The following is a 25,350-nucleotide window of genomic DNA, read 5'->3' as shown; positions in this document are numbered from 1 at the left end:
GTGTAGGTACAAATTGTATTCTTGGGGGTTGTCTTGTCTGATGCTATTAGAGCCCAGCTGTTACATGGTTAAGTAAAGGTTGTGCTGCTCAAAAGGCATCAATTTTCCTGTTTGTATGTGGGTAGGATCTTAGGCTTTGAGCTAGGTGGTTAGTGTGTGTGTGCTATCCTTTGCCTCTTAGCATGAGCCAAGTCATATTGTGCACATCACCATCTGCATCTGGTGGTTCTCTCTCAGAATCCTCATCTGTACCTGCTGCCACTGCTGCCAGCCCTTCCTGTGGTCCTTGATACTGTGGTCCAGCCCGTTGTTGTCTTTGTTGAAGCTGTTTTCTGAGTATAATACTGTATAACATGGCACAGACTGTAAGTATTTTGGCAGAGGTGCCTAACTTGCACTACACTTTCTGATCTGTATAGGCATTTGAATGTTTATTTCAGCAATCCAAACACACGTTCTATGGTATTCCTAGTTTGAGCATTGGCATCATTGCATTTTTGCTCATTGGGGTTGTGTGGGTTTCTCATGGATGTCATGAGCCAGGTTACCAGTGCATAATCCACATCCCGCACTAGATTCCCTTGAGAAATGTCACCCTTAGCAAACCTGGCACAGAGCTCACAAGTATGCCACACAGTATGTGTGAGTTGTGAAAACTGTCTGAGTTACCTGCACAGACATTGTAGATAATCCTTTTGGCATTACAGACAATCTGAAAGTTTATACAGTAGAAACCTTTTCTGTTGATGTACCTCCTTTCCTGTTCCCCAAGAGGGACTTTTATTTCCATGTGTGTGCAATCTATGGCCCCCACACTTCAGGGAAGTGCACTACCGCATAGAATTCCTGCATGGTTCTTGCTCTCAGCTTTGGGTTTTACAGGAAACAGGTATGCTCCCTTTTAGCGTTGCATTTAAAAACTGATTTAATTTTCTAGACACTGATGACTGTGACACCCCTAAAACATCACCTGTGGGCCTCTTGAAAGTACCAGTATCTAGTACATCAATGCTTAACATACCTTTGCTTCCACTGAGATGGGTTCTGCATGATTTCCCTGAGTCCTGAAGTGGGGGTGGCAGAGGTTTAATATTTTGTCTAGTGTTTCCCTGTCCACACTCAACAATTTCTGTTTCATGCAGCCCATGAAAAGTCAAATGGGGTCTAAACAGCCTTCTTCTTGCCCAAGGTCTGGTAGCAGCAGTAGCAGTACCTTTATTTAAACTGTTGTACAGATGGCATAACAATAGCAGCAGCAGCTCCTAACATACTGGTTTCCCTAAGTGTAAGCTGTATTACAGTGTTTTGGTGTACAAGGCAAGAGCTTACACTAAGCATACTTGATTGGTTTATAGCTTACTGAATAGCTCTACCTTGTTGGATTGGTCAATTAGCATATACTTAATTTCTTTATACTTTCATTAACAAATCATGTAGAGCCACTTAATGAATACTAAATATCACCCTATCAGGCAGGCGGCATGGTGAGATACCAGCATGATAGTGACACTTTGTGTAGCTGTTAATGAATCCAGTCCATTCATGCAAAACTTTGCTGTTCCATGTTGCATCTAGTTAGATACAGACACCTGTTTCACTAACCAGATATTATAACAGTTAAACAAAAAAACTGAATATAACTGTTTAATATCACTGCTCGCATTTACCCCAAGTCTCTCGGATAATAAAATATTGATAAAACAATATGTGCTTGTTGTAAAGACTTGCTTCTCTTCTGCAGCAGATCCACTTCTAAACAGCATCAGCTCAATAGCAAATTGAGCCCCTCCTCAAAACATGACATCAAGCCTTTTGACTGCATCTATAGTACATCATTTACCTGACAGTATTTGCCTTAGTCCAGATGAAAGCATCCTTTCTTGATCACCCTCACAAAAACAGCCACCATAGCCATCCAGTGTATTTGTTCAGCAACATGGATCACTGCTTCCCACATTAGGAAAATCCACACCAATGAGAAGAGTCACCTGTAGATGACAGAAACTATTGAAGACAATTATGACCAGTTGCAGCTGCACCTACCATCAACCCTGACCATGGTGTTTACAGTCAGACCAGAGCCAAGTCTCAACCTGCTGCCACTGAATGAGAGGATTATGTGACCTGATGCCATCTGTGACATCATCACCCAGTGATTCAGATTACCCGACTTTAGATATATCATGCAAATCAAGCAACTAAGTGCCTGATAAACATTACTCCATACACAGAAGGACAAAATGTATTTGGAGTCCACAAATAATGGTAGAACACACCCTGCAATTTGATATTTTTAAAGTTTTGCTAGTAGGGATGGCAGTGTGTTGCACTTCTATTGGTGGAAGAAAAACAGCTATTGTGATGTTCAGGAAGTAAGAAGTGCAGCAGCAGGGCAAATATGATTGTAACATTAATTATAAAGGTGCAGAACTGTTGAAATGGAGATAACTGCAGACAAACTGAGGTGTCAAGATCTTTCCCCAAGTGGACTTGGATGATGTCATGTCAGGGGCAGGTATATTTCCAGCTTATAGGACACCAAAGGCTATCTGGGAATTAGGGTTTTTGTGCTGTGGAACAGAAATCATGCTGACTACAGCTATTCTTGCATTATTTCTAGTTTTACTTTTAAGCAACGTTTTGGTATCAAAATAAAACTGCAAAATGTACAAACAGCTTGACTGACCAGTTTTAGGATTTGTGATAATAAGCCAAAGATGTTTACATTGTCAAAAAATCTTGACATTGCAGGTAGACAGGATGAATTTGTTACTAATAAAATAACTTACATTAAAAGTTGAAAAAAATATATACATGTAAAAAATTACATTGGTAGAGCAAGTGAAAAATAATGTAAAATAGCATCAGGTTGGGAGGGTGGCCTAATGGTAAAGGTGTTTTCCTTACAAACACAAGGTGCAGGGTTTGAGTCTTACAAGGGATAATTGACTAAGCTTGAAAGGGCAGTTAGCTTAGTACCTATCTATGAACCTATGTGAAAGGGTGTCTGTTCATCTGAAAACTTGTAGTCATTGTCAAGTCATAGATAACATTATGGTTTGGGTGATGCTTTACAGCATCAGATGGGGATTGTAAAGGGTGCGAAGTACAGAGAAGGGAAAAAACATTAGTGTTTGCACTTCATTTCTAATATGCATTTATAGCAAAATGAAATCTTGAATTTTCTTCAGTATGTATCTGTTAATTTTATTCCTGTCTAATATTAGCAAGTGCTGAAAGGTTTAGAAAAGTTTTAGAAAAGTATAAGTTTTGTTCTAAGCTGAAAATTCCATCATAGAATTTTGAACCTGTGCCTAATATGGAATGTCATACGTAAGTAGTTAGGCGATCATAGTTAACAAAATTAATAGTGTAGTGTTCATTTCTAATTGGTTAGTGCGTGTGCTATGACTGTTGCTATGATGTTGCTTCCACATTAAGTGTTTTTCTGTGCAATAAAGGAGATTGTTATTTTCTGCTGAATTGTCTCGTGACGATTGCATTTCACATTAGAGCTGTATTTCTTTACAAAAAAAAAATATATATATATATATATATATATATATATATATATATATATATATATGTTGGATGTAAAAAAAAATGGCCACTGGGTGGCAATATATGCACATGGAATCTCTATTTTCACTGTTTGACTGAATTTCTATTTCTACATTTTTTTTTTATTTTTGTAGCTATTCAAATGCATTTATTATTAAAAAAATTATTATGATATATTTTATAATCATTTCTGTAGTAGTTTTCTATGTTTTCCAACCAGAAATCTTATAAAAGGAATTATATCATACAGTGCAATTATAGCTCATAGTTTAGTACTAGGCTAACTGCCCCTGCAAGCCATTTTAAGCCTAGTCAGTTATCCCTTGTGAGACTCAAACCCAGCACTTTGCGCTTGTAAGGCAAACACCTTATCCATTAAGCCACCCTTCCAAGAAATTAGCATTGAAGAAGCTCTTTTTTATAGGGGAGAACCTGTTTTGTCTTTTTTTTTTTTTTTTTTTTTTTTTGAGTTGGCCTTGATTATTAAACATTGCTTTGCTTCTCTCTGGGTGCTGTGTTATTTGTTGGTCTACATTACAGACATGTGCATCCAATTTTGTTTCAGTGTCTGTGCACTAAGTTGTTGGATTATATATATGACAATTAATACTGAAATTTACTATCACTTTAACTTTATAAAAGATGTAGGTTTTTGCTCCATTGTAAGTACTGCAAATGTATATCTCTATCAACATATTTATTATTGGATATTATATACACTACAGTATGTTTTCATATTTACAATATCCAATATGTACAACTTTTCTGTTATCTTTATAAGTATGTATGTCTACGATTAGGGCAAAGTACATGCATTATTATTGTTTATAACTAATTATGCGGTATGATTTTATACTTCAAATAGCCAATAAATGGCACTGATATTGGAGTTTTCTATCAATTTAACTTTATGATAGGGGCAATTGTTTGCTCTGTTGTAAGCAGACTTCAGTTTTTAATATATTCATGATTTCATCAACAGCTTTGTATAAAAGGTCACCCTGTGTAATGTAGGTGTGACCAAGCCCTGGAATGCAGTCCTGATTTCATGTAGTTCATCTAAATAAAGTACTCCTGGGATTCAATAAACTCTGTGTAGGCGATATGCGAAGCATACGTGGAGTTTACATTTTTGCCTGGTGGTGTGCAGTGAGTGGTAGCACGCAATGCATATTAATTATGCATGGCCTGTCTAAGCCAGGTTCCATGGCTAGTAACAGTGTTGCTGTCCAGGGAACTATGTAAACAAACATAGATATTAATTATGTGTAAAGTAGAACACCTACAGTCTGTGGATTTGCACAGAATGCCACAATGATCACCAGGACTTCACAGATAGCTGTCAATCTCTTAGTGAAACACATCTGCACAACAGCCAACATAATGAGGGGAAAAATAACTAGAAATAGGGACATATTTGACATAGATGTCGTATAGAAATGTGTTAGAAAGAAACTCTCTCAACATCTTAGATCATGAAATGTGGATGAAGCCTTAAATAATGGGGGGAGAAAGGCCCAAAAATAAGGACAGATTTTAATATTACTCTTTAAACTTAGAAAGTGGATAGAATAATAGGTTGTACAGTAGCATGAAATATCTGAAGAGCAAGACGTTTGAAACTCAAATGTCTATCATCAGTTTCTGACTTCACTCCGCAATGACATGGCAATGATTTGCCAGAAAACAAAAATATTATGGAGAAAGATCACAAATATGAAACAAAAACTGGACATTCTGCATAAATCAGGGCAGTTGAGAGGTATGCACTCAAATGCATGTAATATTGACTCACATCTGTCCAGATATCATGCCAGTGATATGGCAAAAAGCCACAAATTTGATATGGAAAACATCTGAACATCCGGGAATATCTGGACAGTTGAGAGATATGAATGTGAAGTATATGGTCCAAACACAGTACAGGACAGTGTACCTACAGTGCAGAGCATTATGATATTCCATTCCTGGCATTCTGTACTGAAACTGTGTTAATGATCTGTAACAGGACATGGACTGCCATGTAAAATGATCACTTAGGGGAAGTGTGTGTATTGAATAGGCACACAGAGATGAATTTTAGGACTGAACACAGGGAATGAGAACAGGTGAAACTCCTTCATATATGGCAGAAGAGGGGATGTCAATGGAAGATGGTTTAGCAGCAACTCCAATCACATATCTATGTGGTACAGTAGGGACTGTACAATGAAAATGTGTTTTATGTGACTGTTACACAAGGTGACATAACAATGGGAGGATGTCTGTGTGAGATAAGCATCTTTACATGAATAATGCAGACGATATCTATCAGGATTTGACATACAATTGGGGTAGGATGCATATTATGAAGCTGTGCAAACTATGTCTGAATATTAAGGTGTCCTCAGCAGAGGTCTCCAGCAAGGTGGCCACAGGTAAAGGCTTATGGAAAACATTACTAGAATCAGCTACAATCATGGACAATATCAGAATAATACCACCAGTAATCCATGCCTCTGAAATAAGATATGTGGTGTAGAGTGATAACAGATGAGTCTGTACACACATACACTTGAACGAGTATTATCACTCTATCAGGGTAACCACACACACTATCTTGGCACTGTAACATCTGCTGGAGGTGTTAGGAGGGACAATTCTATACCTGTATGTGACAGTATGGGCAATACAGGCTAGTTGCCGTGTGTGCATGGTATATATATATATATATATATATATATATATATATATATATATATATATATATATATAGATAGATAGCACAGTCCACACAGTGTATGCATAAGCAGAACAGGTAGCACACATGCATCTGGTATAACAACTTGATTGGTTTTCTGCACCATCAGACTGTCATATATATTCCACAGAAAGAATACCTAAGTATGGCCAATAAGCTGTGTGACAGCTCACTGTGAGAAAAGTGGTACACTTCAGTTACACATCACTAGAAGATGTTTAGGGAGGTAAATGAAGAAGAGTACATTGTACACAGTTAAAGTCTGGGAACGATGAAGGTATTATGGCCTCTGATGTGTATGTCCTTCACATACCCAATATTTTTGTTACATTAAAGGGAGTAGTCAGCACTGTGACCACATGTTGGCAGATGTACCACTTACCATCTACCCCAGGACATGGATCACATACCGATTGGTCTGATTATAGGGTGTGATGTTTACATTATACTTGGATGGTGTGTTTCTTGAATCAACAAATCCCCCCATGCATCTTGACAGTGTAGGTATTGTCATGGCTCTGGCAGCAGTTTTTGGTATATGTTGATACTGTCTGTATTATGCTAATGTCACAGTTGGAGTCAATGATTGCCCACTATCCCTAGTGCTTCAGGCAGCTGTGTGGACACAGCATGTGTACATCATCTGTGATGTCCATCACTTAACTAATGGGCAGGAAAGGACCTAGCAGACAACCCTGATGTATGGACCTGATCACTGGACCTGAGATATATATCACATCACACATTTCAACATTGTGAGATGCCATGTATGTAATATACACTGGTTTACCCATTTGATGATTTATCTGTTTATGGCCACATATGACGGTGTTGAACGAATACTTCAGTGTGGATTTGTGTCAAATGCCTTGACCTGGTCAAGTTCCACAAGATGATACTGTTGTCACCATGCATGTTGTCAATGACCTCTTTGATGACATCTATGAGCTGTAATAGACATGATGTAGCATTCACAACTCACACAGCTCTCTTGCACATAGCCAGAATATTATTTTAAATGTCGAAGAGGTCCATGATGACATGTTGGTCTACCTCACAGTCAAGGAAAGTCAAGATGTGTCTATACATGCATGCATCAGATGCTGTCCCCTAACTAAGGTGGATGTACATTGATGTACATCTTTTTATGGGAACAGAGCCGATGTGGAGGGTGTGTTGAAGTGTGTATTCAACCATATCTGGAAGGTGTATGTGCTGAGTCATGCCACAGGCAATCTGTGATGTTATCACAGCCCATTGATTCCACATCATAGGCCTGGATGATGGTAAGATAGTGCATACTGTCTATTGTGATCTGGCCTACAGTTTGACACAATTCGCCATGCAAGTATCATTGAAAAACCCTCCTAGTTGGGTAGTAATCCTTATGTCAGTTGATGGGTAACCAGTTGGCTTACCAACAGAACACATACTGTGAAAGTTGGTGATTTAACCTGTACCAGTAGAGCTGTTACCACTGGCAAATCCCAGGGATCTGTGCTTGGCCCTTCACTGTTTGGACTCTATTTCTCGACAGTCCAGGCTAAAGTATATGGCTCTTGTCTTACCAAGTTTTCTGATTCGTGCATATTGGGTGCAATCAGTAAGTCCACCAATGATGATAACATAGTACGGCAGGAGCTAACACAGCAACTGAATGGTGACAAAGGCACACAATTTACACATAAATGCATCAATGTGTGTGTTTGTTATGTTGTCCATCTGAAAAGTGGAATTCCATGTTAAGCACAGCATTGAAAACAGTCCTGCTATGCAGAAACCCAGTGATGCAAGCACTGGCAACACATGTAGATTGGAATCTGAACTTTGACCACCATATGTCCACATTGGTATTGAATGCCTATGTTGTGCACATCATAGATCATGCCATCATATTGAGATCTTAAAATTGTATGACAGCACTGTAGTAAAACTTCATCAGAATGCTAATAAATTATATTGCTTTGTTTTGCATGTACCTGATCAGACACATGCAACAGCTGGAGAGACCACAGGGTTTTCTCAGCAAGATAACACAGGGCCTACAAACCATGCCATGATGTGTGTTGATAAGCCATGCCACTATAATCTTTATTGTACAGGATGAGGTGACTTTTGCTTGCCCTCCAGACCAGTCTCTGAGCCTGCCCTAGTCAGAGTACTGCATATCCAAAAATCTGATAGTTGATGACATCAGAAGTGCCTGTTGAGGAGAATATGGTAAATAACAGTGTTACACATGCTGATGTAAAAAAGGTCTTTGTAATGTCAAACAAGAGCTCACACACAAACACACACACACACACACACACACACACACACACACACACACACACACACACGCACACACACACACACACACACACACACACACACACACACACACACACACACACACACACAGACACCCTGTTGACTGCAGTGAGGATAGAACCCCTACCTAGTACAGAAACTACAGAACCCAATATTTTATGCAAGTGTCCTGGTAGGAGTACTGCATATCCAAAAATGTGATATAGCTGATGCCATCAGCAGTGTCTCTTGAGGAGAATATAACAGTGTCCCATATGGTGGTGGTGTAAAATGCTCTGTGTAACGTCAAGCAACAGCTCACACACACGCACACACACACACACACACACACACACACACACACACACACACACACACACACACAGTTGCCTGTAGTGAGAATAGAATCCCTACCTATCTATGTACACAGACTACAGAACCCAGTACCTTATGCAAGTGCCACAGCTGAAGTCTGACATGAAGTGTGCCAAACAACACTTTATAGCTGATGAAATCAGCAATGTCTGTTGAGGGAATATGACAGTCCCATATGGTGGTGTAAAATACTCTCTGTAATGTCAACCAACAATGCACGCACACACACACACACACACACACACACACACACACACACACACACACACACACACACACACACACACATGCGTGCGCGCGCACACACAGTTGCCTGCATTGAGAATAGAATTCTGCCTATTCACACAGGCTACAGAACCCAGTAATTATTGCAAGCACCACAGCTCAAGCCTGACATGGAGTGTGCCAGACATCACTTTATAGCCAATGACATAAGCAGTGTCTGTTAAGGATAATATAACAGTGTCCCATTTTGTGGTGTAAAACACTCTCTATAATGTAAATCAACAGCTCACACACACATACACATGTACACACACACACACACACACACACACACACACACACACACACACACACACACACACACACACACACACACACACAGACACCCTGTTGACTGCAGTGAGGATAGAACCCCTACCTAGTACAGAAACTACAGAACCCAGTATTTTATGCATGTGTCCTGGTAGGAGTACTGCATATCCAAAAATGTGATATAGCTGATGCCATCAGCAGTGTCTGTTGAGGAGAATATAACAGTGTCCCACATAGTGGTGGTGTAAAATGCTCTTTGTACTGTCAAGCAACAGCTCACACACACACACACACACACACACACACACACACACACACACACACACACACACAGTTGCCTGTAGTGAGAATAGAATACCTACCTATCTAGGTACACAGACTACAGAACCCAGTACCTTATGCAAGTGCCACAGCTGAAGTCTGACATGAAGTGTGCCAAACAACACTTTATAGCTGATGAAATCAGCAGTGTCTGTTGAGGGAATATGACAGTCCCATATGGTGGTGTAAAATACTCTCTGTAATGTCAACCAACAACGCACGCACACACACACACACACACACACACACACACACACACACACACACACACTCGAGCGCGCACACACACACAGTTGCCTGCATTGAGAATAGAATTCTACCTATTCACACAGGCTACAGAACCCAGTAATTATTGCAAGCACCACAGCTCAAGCCTGACATGGAGTGTGTCAGACATCACTTTATAGCCAATGACATAAGCAGTGTCTGTTAAGGATAATATAACAGTGTCCCATTTTGTGGTGTAAAACACTCTCTATAATGTAAATCAACAACTCACACACACATACACATGTACACACACACACACACACACACACACACACACACACACACACACACACACACGACTGCAGTCAGAATAGAACTCCTACCTAAGTACACAGACTACAGAACACAGTACTTTACACAAGTGCCACAGTTCAAGTCTGGCTTAGAGTGTGTCAGACAACACTTTATAGCTGATGACATCAGCAGTGTCTGTTGAGAATGCAACAGTGTCCCACATGGTGGTGTAAAATACTGTCTATAATGTCAAACAAGAGCTCAGACACACACACACATACACACACACACACACACACACACACACACACACACACACACACACACACACACATGCACACACACACACACACACACATTTGACTGCAGTGAAAATAAACCCCTACCTATCTAGATCCACAGACTACAGAACAGAGTACTTACTTTATGCAAGTGCCATGACATAAGTCTGACTTTTACAGGTCTGCAAGTGAACTTATACAAGATGACATCAGCAAGCCATGTGGTATCTAGATATTGGGTGGGCTGCATGAAATGGATGTGCAGGCATCTGCAAGAATCAAAATACTGTCAGTCCATGGTATTGGAACAGTAACAGTGGGATGCACACTTCTGCTCTTCTTTCCACAGACAGACACACACACACACACACACACACACACACACACACACACACACACACACACACACACACACACACACACACATGCACACACACAGTTGACTGCACTGAGAACAGAACCTCTACCTATCTTTGTACAAAGACTACAGAACACAATACTTTACACAAGTGCCATGGCAGAAGTCAGATTTTTACATGATTGCAGGTGAACTTATAGTAGATGACATCAGCAGAGACCATGTGGAAGACAAAATGTTGTGAGACCTTCATAGGCTCTTAGCTTCATAGGTTCATAGGCGGCTACTAGCCTAATGGCCTTACAGAGTTTAGAAGCCTATCTTTGTAAAAACACAAGTACCCTTATTGAGCATAGTTGGGTGGTTGTTCTTGGCAGAGCAATTTTTGAGCAGTACCAACTGGCCCTGTCCATGAGGGACAGAGCTGCCACCCCAGTGGGGACTTTAAAATCACCCAACCACTAGTCAAGGTTATGCTTAAATAGAGTCATTGAGGAGCACTGCTTCATATGCAGTGGGAGCCTATTACAGAGGAGTGTGAGTTGTTGGGGGATATACCTGTCTCCCAGCATGTTCTGTTTATATCAAAGTCTAGGTTGAGAAGTTTGGGCCAAGTATTTTGTCCCATTTGATTTGTATTTGTCCAGCATTTCCAGTAGTGCAAGGTCTAAGACTGCTCTGTAGGGCAGGCATAGGTCATCTCTCAGCAGCCTGCATAATACTGAGTACAGTGACAGATCTTTCAGTCTTTGCATGTATGTCATGTTTGGAGGTCCTGGAGTCTCCCAGGCACAACCCTGTGTTTTCTGCAGTTGCTGCAGGTGTCTGGTGAGGTACAGACAGAAGGGAGTATTGTACTCAATTAATGGTCTGATAAGGGTAGAGTTCAGCAGAGATAGGCCACCCTGGTCTTGGATGTGATGACCATATGTATGATGTACCCAATGCAGAATGTGTGTGTCACCATTTTAGACACATAGTGATGAATTTGTAGATTGCTACTGACGTGTTCCCAAGTCTTACAACACTGTTTTTGTGCTTAGATGGGTGCTATATATATCATAATTAGCAGGGGTACTTCATTGTCAAATGGGACAGTGAGCCATTGTATGCTTTAAGGTTCATTCCATTAGTTTGACACCAATCATTTGTATGTGGCAGCCCCTTCTGTAATATGTTACTATCATTGGGGAAATCTATATTAGTGTGCCAAGTTACCAGCCATCTGCAAACTTAGTAAACCACTGGACATCTAACATTGCCTGTGCTTCAGGGAAGTAGTTTGCAAACAACTGAGGGCTCATCACAGATCCTTGAGGTATTCTAATTGTAGGTGGTTAGTGGTGGAGGTGCAATCTCCAACTTTGAGAATGTGTTTTATGTCAGTGAGCCAGTTGCCTATCCCTCTACTACTGTTTTATTAATTCCCACATGGAAGATTTTCTCTATTCCACTCAAATATGAACTGTTAACCACTTGAAGAGGCCAAATGACAGTTAAAAACAGCAATCCAACTATGTTTATTAGACAGTGAAGTATCAAATTCAGTAAAACCAACTATACATAAAAGCCAATAGGTTAAGAGCTTTCTTCCCAAAAGTACACAGGACTTCTTCAGAACAAAGACTATAGTGATCCCAACCCTAAAATACTTGTGTATTCATCCAATTAAACAATTAAACACTTGAACAAAAAATAAATGAAATGATGCTTTAAAGCTGTATGATGCTCAAAAATGAAAATAAACTAGTACTTAGGTATATATTACCCTAAAATGGTTTTTAGCTTTAAAACTCTGTTGATACTAACGTTTTTATTAATCCCAGGATATTTTGTGGCATTGAGTCTTAACTGCCACCTATGTTCACAAATACTCAGATTTTCATCAGCAACAAATCCTTGTATATCCTGGACTATTTGCTGCACAATCAAAAATCCAAAAATATACACTTTGTTGTTATGTATGTGCCTATCTAATGCATTGGTCATCTTTCTGGTTTTTATATTGGATAAATGTTCATAGATCCTATCTTTGAACTGTCTACAGGTCTTGCCAAAGTAAAATACAGGGCATTCTAAGCATTTGGCCATATATATATCATGTTTTTACTTTGACAATTAAAGTGGCCATTGACGAAAATATCCTTACCATTTAGATGAAACTTACTACCACAAACCAGGATGTGAGGGCATTGTGAGCACATACCACACTTAAAATTGCCCACAGTTTTATGACCATCTCCTAAGTTATAAGCGCCAGATTCCAGGATGTCTTTGAATTACCTGTCCCTTCTATACACCAACTTGGGCTCATCCTCCAATAATTTTACTTCATCGTTACCAATATGCAGGACGTCCCTGTTTTTCCTAATTATTGCCCCTATCTTTTGGGAGTCCATATTAAAGGTAGATATAAAACTCCTAACCATATCTTTAACCTTGACATTTACACTCACCTTATTATGTGGCCGTCATGTGTAAATTTAAGGAATTCCACCGTGTCATTTATATAGGCTAGAAACTCTAACAGCCTCTTTTCAGAACCTGTCCAAATCAAAAACATATCATCCTTGTAAAGCAATGGATTTTGTATTGATATTCACTTTTAAATATGAATTCTTTCTCCCAAAAGAACATCATGTAATTGGTGAAAGTCGGGGTGCATGCAGCCCTCATTGCCACCCCGTTTTCTTGTTTATAACATTGTCCTTCAAAGAACAAATAATTATTTTTTAACACCACTTCCATCAAAGTAATTAATATGTTAATAAAATCCTGTTCATACTGACCGGTTTCAAATAACTGTGACTCCATCCATGCCAAACCAGCATCATGTGGGATGACAGAAAATAAGTTACACACATCAATGGTTACCAAAAACACATATTCATTATATGCTATATTATTGATGTTGTCCAAAAACTGCTAGGAATCCTTACAGGTGTATGGAAAACTACATAAACATTTTTTTCAGGTGAAAATCTTAAGTATTTACCAAGGAAACAAGTTTTTACCCTTTTGCCATCAACAATAGGTCTAATTTAGGGCTATTTAACCCCTTATGTATTTTGAGGATTCCAAATATATTTGACCCTACTGGATGGTCATTCTTAAGGTACAAATAGCCATTTTCATCACAGATTCATAGGTTCATAGATTAGTACTAAGCTAACTGCCCTTGTGAGCCATTTTAAGCCTAGCCAATTATCCCTTGTGAGACTTGAACCCTGCACCTTGTGTTTGTAAGGCAAACACCTTAACCATTAGGCCACCCTCCTAACCCCCTATCTCCAGCAGAATCATACCTCTCAACATGGAAACATCAAAAATCTGGACAAAGACCCATGAAAAATAGGTACAAATCTGTACACTGATTAACATAATAATTTGCATACATAATTATGAAACCCCACCCACTCCAATGGAATTGTTGGATGCCAATATTCAAAATGCAAATTGAAGAACAGACAAAATGTTAAACAGCATAAAATATAGCCAGAATAATTGTGTTTTATTTACCAAAAAAAGAACTTTAAAATAAGTTCTGGCAGTTACACTACTTAGTAGATTTAATTTTAGCATGTTACCTCTCTTGATTCTAATCCGAAATATTCATTGGAAGAGCCTCATCCTGGGGAAACAACCTTCTTGATCGTGGTATTTCCCCTGCCAGGTAAGTACACAAGAGGCATAATCATAGAGAAGCCTCAGTTAAAATATTTTTGCTTTTCCTTTATTTTTAAATACTACCCTTTTCCTCCATTACTCTCTGTAACACAATCTTAAAGTAGAAGTATATTCGATGGAATTGCAGTGACCCCTTTTAGATTTTTTTTTTCTTATTTTTATTTTAAGGTTAGTAAACTAGGCAAGGATGGACCAGTTTTAGCCATGACCCTAGTTACCAACAATGAAAAATAAAACAAAATATATTCCGTAAGTAAGTTACTTAGCATCACATCAGTGAGGACTGTGTTGGACTTTTGTGCATTTTTCATATCATAGCTAATATTATAGATGTGAAGTACTTCAAGAAGAAGACATTAGAATGGATAGTTCATACTGCCTCAAACTGTGGTAACATAAGTAATAACAAATTCAATTGACACTTTATCTCACTATCTCACACAAGCACCAATATATTACATAATCACTGTTTCATAAAGTTAGATTGCCTTGCATTGAGAATAATAAATTAAGGAGGATAAGGGGGGATTTCCACATGTCTTTATTTTTCATTTGTCATTGTGCACAATGCAGTCTGTTTGATAGAAAATTTGCATCACATGTACAGAAGGTGCAGTAGGTAGTTTAGTGCAGTCAGGGCCATCCACTTTTGTCATGTTTTGTGATAAGGTAGTGGTGCGCATTCAGTCACTGTATCTCAAACAAGCTCTGGCATGTAAGGAACACTGCAGCTGGTAGACACTAATTAGCATATGCATTAGTGTCTGACCAGATATGTAAAATGGTCACTCACGGTTGACCCTTCTGTAATTGAACCCCGGCCCGAATCCATTCCAGCTATTTAGCTTTACCCATTACCCATTCATTTGCCTCCCGCATCTACCCCCCCAACTTGGTTTGAAATTACCAGCTGTCACTGACTTTAAGGACAGCGATATTAAATAAAGTCATGGTGGATTACTAAGTATGGCAATAGTAAATAAAGTTATGATGAATTTCACTCTGTTAATATGCGTATGGGATGTACCTAAAAGATGATGTGCTAAATGAGAAAAGCAGAGACACACACAGTCCCCCTATTATATTGTTTTGCAACTCCACAGTGTTGCTTACTCTGTTAAAAATTACAGAAGTCCAGCACAGACACATTTTGCTGCATAAGTGAACAGATTACACAAACTGTGAGTGAATGTAAACAGGTATTTGTTCGTCTATGTATGTAGTGGTTAAACGATACATCTTTCCTCTCATGTTTTCCTTATATTTGTAGTAGTACAAACTGTCAGGATCTTTTAACTGTATTTACTGACTTGTCAAAGCAGATTTATGACTCTTTCTTATTTGATTTATGAGCACAAATCCTCGCTAGTTAAATTGCTAAAAATAAGTTAGACAAGCCAAATAAATTCCAAAAAATAAGACTGCACGCTACTTACGACAGATACAGTTTGATGATTGCCACTTCCTTTGTACCACTGCTAAACAAGAACCAGTGAAGATAAATATAGTCCAGTGTCCAACACAGCAGCTCAGGTGTAAAGAAAACTCTTTAAACTAAATAGAACAATACAACAACACAAACCGACTAAAAAATTAAAGATAAGCCCTTTTACAGCGACCGTTTCATCAGATCTAATTAAGACAGAAACAAGTGTCAAAAGCACTGATCGCGCCCACTTTAAATCTACAAAAGCAGACACATCACACAATACATTATACTGCTTATTTTTTGTCTTCTATCATGTTCAACAATAAAGACTTGTTTTATTAACGACTGTAGCTTGTTTGGTCCTAGCACCTCTAAAGTATCTGCTTTTGTGGATCTAATTAACACAACCAGAGCCCAGACTCAACAAATTTAAAATCACAGTAGCCTATCACAGATACCTGAAAGGTAAAACGTCATGCATAAATGGATGCAGTTATCAATGTAAGCTTCAGGTTTCAGAGTCAAACAAATAAAGTATAATTGAAAACAGCAACTCGGTTTTAAAGATATATGTCAAACATAAACATCTCAGCGCATGGCAGAAGTGGAGAAAAAAACTATTTTGCACATAATATATACATAATCACCTTATAAAATAGTAAACATATATAAACAATTAAAAACCTACCTAAAGAAATCCTGGGTACTTCATATTTCTATATAATCCATTATAATAATAGTATAGCTTAGATTAAAGAGCTTATACCTGAGCTGCTGTGTTGGTTGCTGGACATTTGTTTTCTTTAGTGGTTTCTAACATAACTGCAGAATCCTATATAAATGCATTCTACGGACATCTCCAGGAATGCATGGATCATGCTATCCCAAACAAAACCAAGACCCAATCATCCAAAGGCAGGTGTCCGGTCTGGTTGACCCCTGCCATAAATAAACTGTACAACAGAAGGAGGAAGCTACTACATGATAGAGCAAAATCCCTAATAGGGAAGGCATCTCTGATCAGTACTAGCAAAAAATTATGATCCCTCATAAAATCCTCCAAGGCCAGCTTCGAGAGAAAAATTGCACAGGACACCAAAGACAATCATAAGGCTTTTTACAGTTATGTTAGAAACCTGGGATGCAACTCCCAGACTTGTTCTGAGTTGATTCTAAACGTCAAAAATACACTGAACCCACAGACATCGCCAATATCCTGGCAGACAGGTTCAGTGCAAACTTCTCCACCCTCCCCCCAAAGAGCAAGTATCTATCCTGGCAGAGGGCTGCCTCCCAAACATCTCAGATGCTCAGGTGAAGGCTGCCCTCTCCAAAGCAAAAAACACTGCTTCCATGGGACCAGATGGCGTCCCAGGTTGCATCCTACATGAACTCCAAGAGGAACTAATCCCTCAAATAAAACAGCTATACAATCTCAGCCTCACTACAGGATATGTGCCCACAGAATGGCGTACAGCAACAGTGGTCCCACTCCACAAAGGTGGAGCCTCTACGGACCCTGGAAACTATCGCCCCAGAGATGCCTTCCCTATTAGGGATTTTGCTCTATCATGTAGTAGCTTCCTCCTTCTGTTGTACAGTTTATTTATGGCAGGGGTCAACCAGACCGGACACCTGCCTTTGGATGATTGGGTCTTGGTTTTGTTTGGGATAGCATGATCCATGCATTCCTGGAGATGTGGACAGGTACAAGTATGACTCAGTCATTGTCCACGCTGGTGTCAACGACCTGAGACGTACCTCCTTGGACTACATGAAAAGGGACATCGAGGAGCTCTCTGATTATGTAGCCCAGGCAGGTATGACCCTGACCTTGAGCAGTATCCTACCTTCACCTAGAATGATGCCACAATACAGTGATAAGATGATCAGCTTTAATAATTGGCTTAAATTCTGGTGTCATTCAAAGGGGATCCAATGTCTGTCTGCCTGGGATGACATGCTGGACAAGCCACGCTGCTTCGCAAGGGATGGCTTGCACCTGTCACCCTGGGCTTCGGATATTGGCAAAGGCTCTTGCCACCCCATAGTGCCTTTTTAGGCAAGGCTCAAATTCTAAACCTACCACCCTAGAACACCAAAAGGAAAAAACTAAGGGTAATGCTGCTCAATGCCAGAAGTCTCACTCTCAAGATGCACGCACTCGAGGCCCTTCTCAATATGGAGAACATCAATGTCTGTGCTGTGACAGAAACCTGGTTCAAGGCTCCTGAGAGCACCCCAGCACTAACAGGTTTCACCTCATATCATGCGTTCCGGCCCCAAAATCCGGACAACACCAAGAAAGGAGGGGGGATGTCCATATTCATAAAGGACACCCACACCTCAAGGTTGGTGGCAACGCACGATGCATCAGAGACCATCTAGGTGCAATTAACCATAGGCAAGACTGCTCTGCAATTTGTAGCATGTTACAGGCCACCCTCTCAAACTCAGGAACCTCACATGGCCTTCCTGAAAACATTGGAGGGGATAAATGTATCTCCAAACACCATCATACTAGGTGACTTCAACTACCCTAAAATAGACTGGGAACACTACTCAAGCCCGAACACTCTAACCCAAAGATTCCTGGAGTTCATAAACTCAAATGCCATGGAGCAACTAGTCACCATCCCCATAAGAGGAGAAAACATACTTGATCTCATCATCACGAACATGGGATCAAAATGTTCAACACCGGAAGTATACCCCTCACTGGTGAGATCAGATCATAAACTAATCTCGCTGGAGGTCCTCATCCCGCCCCCACCTGAAACAAAAAAGACCACAGTGAAAAACTTCTCAAAAGCCGATTTCACACTTCTAAAAACTAGTGTGGTCTCCTTTAAGGCCCCTGAGCCAGTGGTAAACATTACTCAAACCGCTGAATCACTTACAAATGCCTTCTACCAGCACCTACAGGACTGCATGGATCAGGCAATCCCAAACAAAACTAAGACTCTCTGTACCAAAGGCAAGCGTCCAGTCTGGTGGACCCCAGCCATAAACAAGCTCTACAACAAAAGGAGGAAGCTACTACAAGATAGAGCAAAATCCTTGAAAGGTAAGACACCTTTGATCATTATAAGTAAAAAACTAAGAGCTCTCATAAAATCATCCAAGGCAAATTTTGAGAGAAAAATCGCCAAGGACTCTAAAGACAATCATAAGGCCTTCTTTAGCTATGTTAGAAACCTAGGAGGAAACTCCCAGATATGCTCAGAATTAGTTCAAAATGATGTGAAAATTACTGAACCTACACACATTGCTAACATACTGGCTGACAGGTTCAGTGCAAACTTCTCCCCCCCCTCCCCCCCAAAAGGAGAGATATCTATTCCAGAGGATTGTAGCCCCCCAAACATCTCCAACGCCCAGGTGAGAACTGCCTTCACTAAGGCAAAAAACACAGCATCCATGGGACCGGATGGTGTCCCCGGCTGTGTGCTTCATGAACTCAACGAGGAATTAAACCCACAGTTAGGACAGCTGTTTAATCTTAGCCTCACCTCAGGATACGTACCCAAGGAGTGGCGCCGGCGACTGTGGTCCCACTTCATAAGGGCGGTGCCTCCACAGACCCTGGAAATTACCGCCCATTAGCTTGACAAGCCTTATCTGCAAAGCCATGGAGAGGATCATAATGGAACTCATAAATAAAGACATAGGGAACTTGCAGACTTTGGATCCAACCCAGTTTGGCTTTGTCAAAGGCAGATCCTGCCTCTTAAACTTGGTTGACTTTTTCGAGACAGTCACCAAGGCCATTGATGAGGGAAAGGCAGTCCATACAGCCTACCTCGACCTGGCAAAGGCCTTGACACAATACCCCACTCAAGTATCATCGAAAAACTCATCAGCTTGAATGTAAACCCATACATCACAAGATGGGTTGCAAACTGGCTAAGTGACAGAACCCACAGGGTCAGAGTTGCTGGAGCCATGTCAGACTCAAAGCCTGTCACAAGTGGTGTCCCACAGGGCTCAGTCCTGGGTCCACTCTTGTTCGGCATCTACTTTTCTGAAGTATAAGCAAACACAGGAGGGTTATGGCTGACAAAGTTTGCAGATGACTGCAAACTGGGCGCCATAGTCGAAAACACATCTGACACAGATATCCTCCAGAAGGGCCACACAGAAACGGATAACTGGTGCCAGAGCCATGGCCTGAAGTTAAACACCAAAAAATGCATAGTCATACCCTTCGGGAAAAACAAGGTTACCCCTAGCTACCATATAGGTGGCAATCCACTGAGCACAGAAAAAGTCATCAGGGATCTGGGGACCCAAGTTGACAGTAGCCTTTCGTTTGACACTCATGTTGCTAAAGTAGTTAGGAAAACCTTCTATATCGCCCACCTGATCATGAAGGGATTCACATCTAGATCAAGGGAGGTCATCGTCCCCCTGTACTCATCACTCATTAGACCTATGATTGAGTACAATGCCCCATTCGTAATGTATCTGACCAGACACCTGCTGTAGCTTGAAAGGCCCCAAAAGTTCCTCACCAAAAGGATAAAGGGTCTCAAAAATATGTCTTATGCTGCCCGACTGAAAGAACTCCAGCTCTATTCAGTCTCATACCGCTTGCTCAGAGGTGACCTGTGCCTGACATATAAGGCCATGTCAAACCCAGATTTGATGAATATGCTTCACCTCAAAAAATCTAGATCCCTCAGAACCACAAGGGTGGGAGACTTAAACCTTGACACGGTTATAAATAGAACATGCTGGAGGGACAGATTCATCACCCAGAGACTCCCTATGCTGTGGAACAAAATCCCGGTACATGTGAGGCAGAGCACCTCGCTGGCCTTGTTCAAGAGGGATCTTGACCAATGGATGGGAGATCGCAGATATACCCCAGGGATTACTTCAGTGTCACTGCTTGACAGAGGCACAGAAAAATGATAGGCATAGTTTTTATTCAAACTAAAGGGGTGGCGAAAGCCACATAACTATGGGCTAGGCTTATAAATGCCCTTGGGCAGATAGCCTAGTATGAACCTATAAGCCTGACTAGCTTAGTCTGCAAGGCTATGGAGAGGATCATCATGGAGCTCATAAACAAAGACATTGGGGACCTACAGACACTAGATCCTACCCAGTTCGGCTTTGTCAAGGGCAGATCCTGCCTTTTGAACCTGGTTGACTTCTTTGAAACAGTCACCAAAGCCATAGATGAAGGGAAGGTAGTCCACACAGCCTATCTGGACCTTGCAAAGGCATTTGACACAATACCCCACTCGGGCATCATAGATAAGCTATCCAGCTTAAATACAAACCCCTATGTCACAAGATGGGTCGCAAACTGGCTCAAAGACAGAACCCACAGAGTGAGAGTTGCTGGAGCCATGTCAGACTCGAAACCGGTCACAAGTGGCATCCCACAGGGTTCTGTCCTGGGACCACTCTTGTTCGGTATATACTTTTCCGAGGTACAGGCAAACGTGGGAGGACTATGGCTCACCAAGTTCGCAGACGACTGCAAACTGGGCGCTATAACTCAACTCTCCAGCTGACACAACCATCCTTCAAAAAGGTCTCACAGAGACAGATAACTGGTGCCAGTGCCATGGTTTAAAGCTAAATGCCAAAAAATGTATAGTCATACCCTTTGGCAAAAACAATGTGCCCACAAATTACCACATAGGCGGAAACCCATTAAGTACAGAGAAAGTTATTAGGGACCTGGGGACCCAAGTTGATAGCAATCTCTCCTTTGAAAACCACATTGCCAAAGTGGTTAGAAAGACCTTCTACATAGCCCACCTCATCACGAAGGGTTTCACATCTAGATCAAGAGAGGTAATCGTGCCCTTTTATTCATCCCTCATCAGGCCCATCATAGAATACAATGCCCCTTTTGGGATGTTCCTTACCCGACACCTGCAGCAATTAGAAAGACCCCAAAAGTATCTCACCAAGAGGATCAAGGGTCTCAAACAGATGCCATATGCTGCTCGGTTAAAAAAACTCCAGCTCTACTCAGTTGCATACCGCCTACTTCGAGGCGATCTATGCCTGACATACAAAGCTATGTCAAATCCAGAATTAATGGACATGCTCCACCTCAGTAAATCTAAATCCCTTAGAGCCACACGCTCGAGGGACTTGAACCTCAGCACAGAAATAAATAGAACTTGCTGGAGGGACAGGTTCATAACCCAGAGGCTCCCTTCACTCTGGAATAGAATTCCAGTTCATGTGAGGCAGAGCACCTCACTGAATCTCTTCAAGAGGAATCTCGATAAGTGGATGGGGGATCGTAGGTTTGTCCCAGGGATTACTCCCATGTCACTATTAGACAGAGGCACAGTAAACTAAACCTTGAAAAGGGCACAGTATACTCAAATCAAGGGGTGGCGTAAGCCATACAGAATCGGGCTAGGCTTATAATTGCCCCAGGGCAGATAGCCTAGTATGAACCTATGAACCTATGAACAACCAGGGGAAATCCACGTAGAGGTGAGTAGAGAATGTGCGATTTACTGAGCAGATGTCAGAATTGAACAAATGACTCTAGAGTCAGAAATATGAAACATACAGAAACAGAAATATGCACCGGACAATAATAGTGAGGTCTGTTTCTTCCTTTAGCCTGGGGACATTGCAGAAAGAATATGCAGCGCAGGCTATAGTGGCAGCTGTATTGCAGAGCTTTTACTCGATAATAAATAAATGAATGTTGGCTCAGGATCTTCTGCAAATCATACTCATTCTATTTCTACCACAGCCTTTGTGAAAACAGAACACAATACAAGAGCCTATGCTATACATTGCACATGTCCCTGAATGTTAATGAAGTTTTAGATACATTGACAATGTGTGACATTGTCAGCGACAATGTAACAAAATTGTAAATAAAAAAAAAATCGGGATTTGAAGGGGCCACTCGGAAATTCGTGGCACCCCATTATTTTGTCCTCAAAACCAGGAAATACCAAGGAATTCGGGATGGTTGAGAAGTATGAACAGACTCAATCGGTTCCTGGTAAAGGATATCCTCTAACAACAGATCTATCCAGCTATAAGCGATGTTAACTTCATTGAGAGAACTTTCACGATAAGTGTCATCCATTAACAAAATGGACATGTTATTAGAATAGTCACTTCTGTCCATTATAACTACACCATTGCCCTTATCGGGTTTCATTACCTTATTGTTTTATCTGTAGATATATCAAATAACATTTGTCTTTCAGACACAGATAAATTATCTTTGATATAATTATTTTTTGTTTTCAAAATGTCCCTAAAATCTAATTCACAGGATTTTTCAAATATACTTACTACAATGGACAATGGGGGTGTTAAAGACACTTGTTTTTGTCAAAGCCTTATTACTGTTATCATTACCATTATTACCCTGTCTAAACCACAAAGAAATGTTTACTTTATTTGTATATAACTTTAAATTAATCAGTAAGTCAGCAATATTTGCCCTTCTACTGGAGACGAAAGTAAAACTTTTTGTTAACAAGTCAGCATGTTTAGTTTCAATATCTTTACTTGAGTAATTAAAAATTTAAAAATCACCCAATGTATTACTAATAATACTACTGTAGGTGCTAAACAAGCAGTTAATTCAGCTTCATAAACATTGCCATTAGTATAATTTACATTAATGTCATCAAACAACACAGATGAATTCAGCTCTTCGTTGCTGTCACTCTGGTTAAAATTAAAGTTCAACTCAGTCATTAATCGTTCAGTAACATCCACAATGTCACTATTGTTCACTTTAACCAATAATAATTCTTGATTAAACTCATGATTTGGAACAACAAAGTCATATGGTTGCACAAAATTATCTCAATTGCATATGTCAGGAATATTGTTGTAACTTACTTCATTGAGCAAGGAAATGGCCATATCTATCATCTCCTCCGCTGGTACTGCATGAAATTCTTGTTCCTGGGTCTCACACCCTGTGGCACATCGTCCTTGTGTTGACTATCTGTGAAATTCTGCTTTTCTTGTCCCTTATTTCTCAACCTTTCTGACCGTCTGGTTCCATTCTTTAAAGGGGCCTCAGCACGTTCACTCTCACCTTCTTGTCTTCTTGGTGATGACCTCACTTCCTCCTCAAACTCTACTACACCATTGGTTGTTCTCAAGCTGTTACCATGGCTACCAATCAGCTGTGGGTATGCCTTCCTTGTCTCATATTTTTTAAGGTCCCGTTTAATTTTATTTATTTTCCGATGAAAGATATTATTGCAAATACTGTCCACGTTGTTGAATACATTATCATAACTGGTTTTGTATCTATCAAAAAACAAATTACTCCTTATAAGTGTATTCTGCTCATCAAGTTGTCTGACCAAATAGGCCAACTTTAATTTATTGTATTTTAATATTAACTTCATTATTTCAAACCCTGCGTGATCAAATAGTTGATGTAGTTCCTTAATGAATTCAGTGTTGCCCTCTGTCCTGTTTGGATATTTCCCACAGCACAGCCCTTGAGGAACCTGTTGTAACACCAAGAACCCATTCTCTAGTTGTAATTTTCTAAAAGATAATAATGTTTTTTCGAACTCCTTAACCCTATCCACCAAGGAGATGGGTTGGGGTTCAACATTAAATGTTATCACATTATCCTCATTGAAGTTGTATGAAAACTTTTTCCAGCAAGTCCATCCAGACCTGTTAGACTCATTTACTTCAGGTACATGATTCTCCAACCTTGAAGAAGCAGTTTGTTAAATGTGTTGCATCTGTTATGTAAGTAGTAAACCCAGACTGCTGAACACATTACTGCCTGATAATTTTTCCAAAATACTATTAATCTGTGTCAAATGTACTGCCATTTGTTGATTTACACATTCTAGTAAATCTGTTAATTCACCATGCTGGCTGGAAAAATCCATGTGATGCTGCTGTAGACCAACCATTTGTATACAAAATGAAACACACCATTTCCACTTGAATATGAACTGTTAACCACTTGAAGAGGCCAAATGACAGTCAAAAGCAGCAATCCAACTCTGTTTATTAGACAATGCAGTATCAAATTCAGTAAAACCAACTATACGTAAAAGCCAATAGGTTAAGCGCTTTCATCCCAAAAGTACATAGGACTTCTTCAGAACAAAAACTATATTGATCCCAACCCTAAAATACATGTGTATTCATCCAATTAAACAATTAAACACTTGAACAAAAAAGAAATGAAATGATGCTTTAAAGCTGTATGATGCGCAAAAATTAAAATAAGCTAGTACTTAGGCATATATTCCCCTAAAATATTTTT

Source organism: Protopterus annectens, chromosome 8.part0 (assembly GCF_019279795.1).
Source record: "Protopterus annectens isolate FY-2018-M chromosome 8.part0, PAN1.0, whole genome shotgun sequence".
In the NCBI taxonomy this organism is placed as follows: domain Eukaryota; kingdom Metazoa; phylum Chordata; order Ceratodontiformes; family Protopteridae; genus Protopterus; species Protopterus annectens.
Note: the sequence above shows the minus strand (reverse complement) of the source record.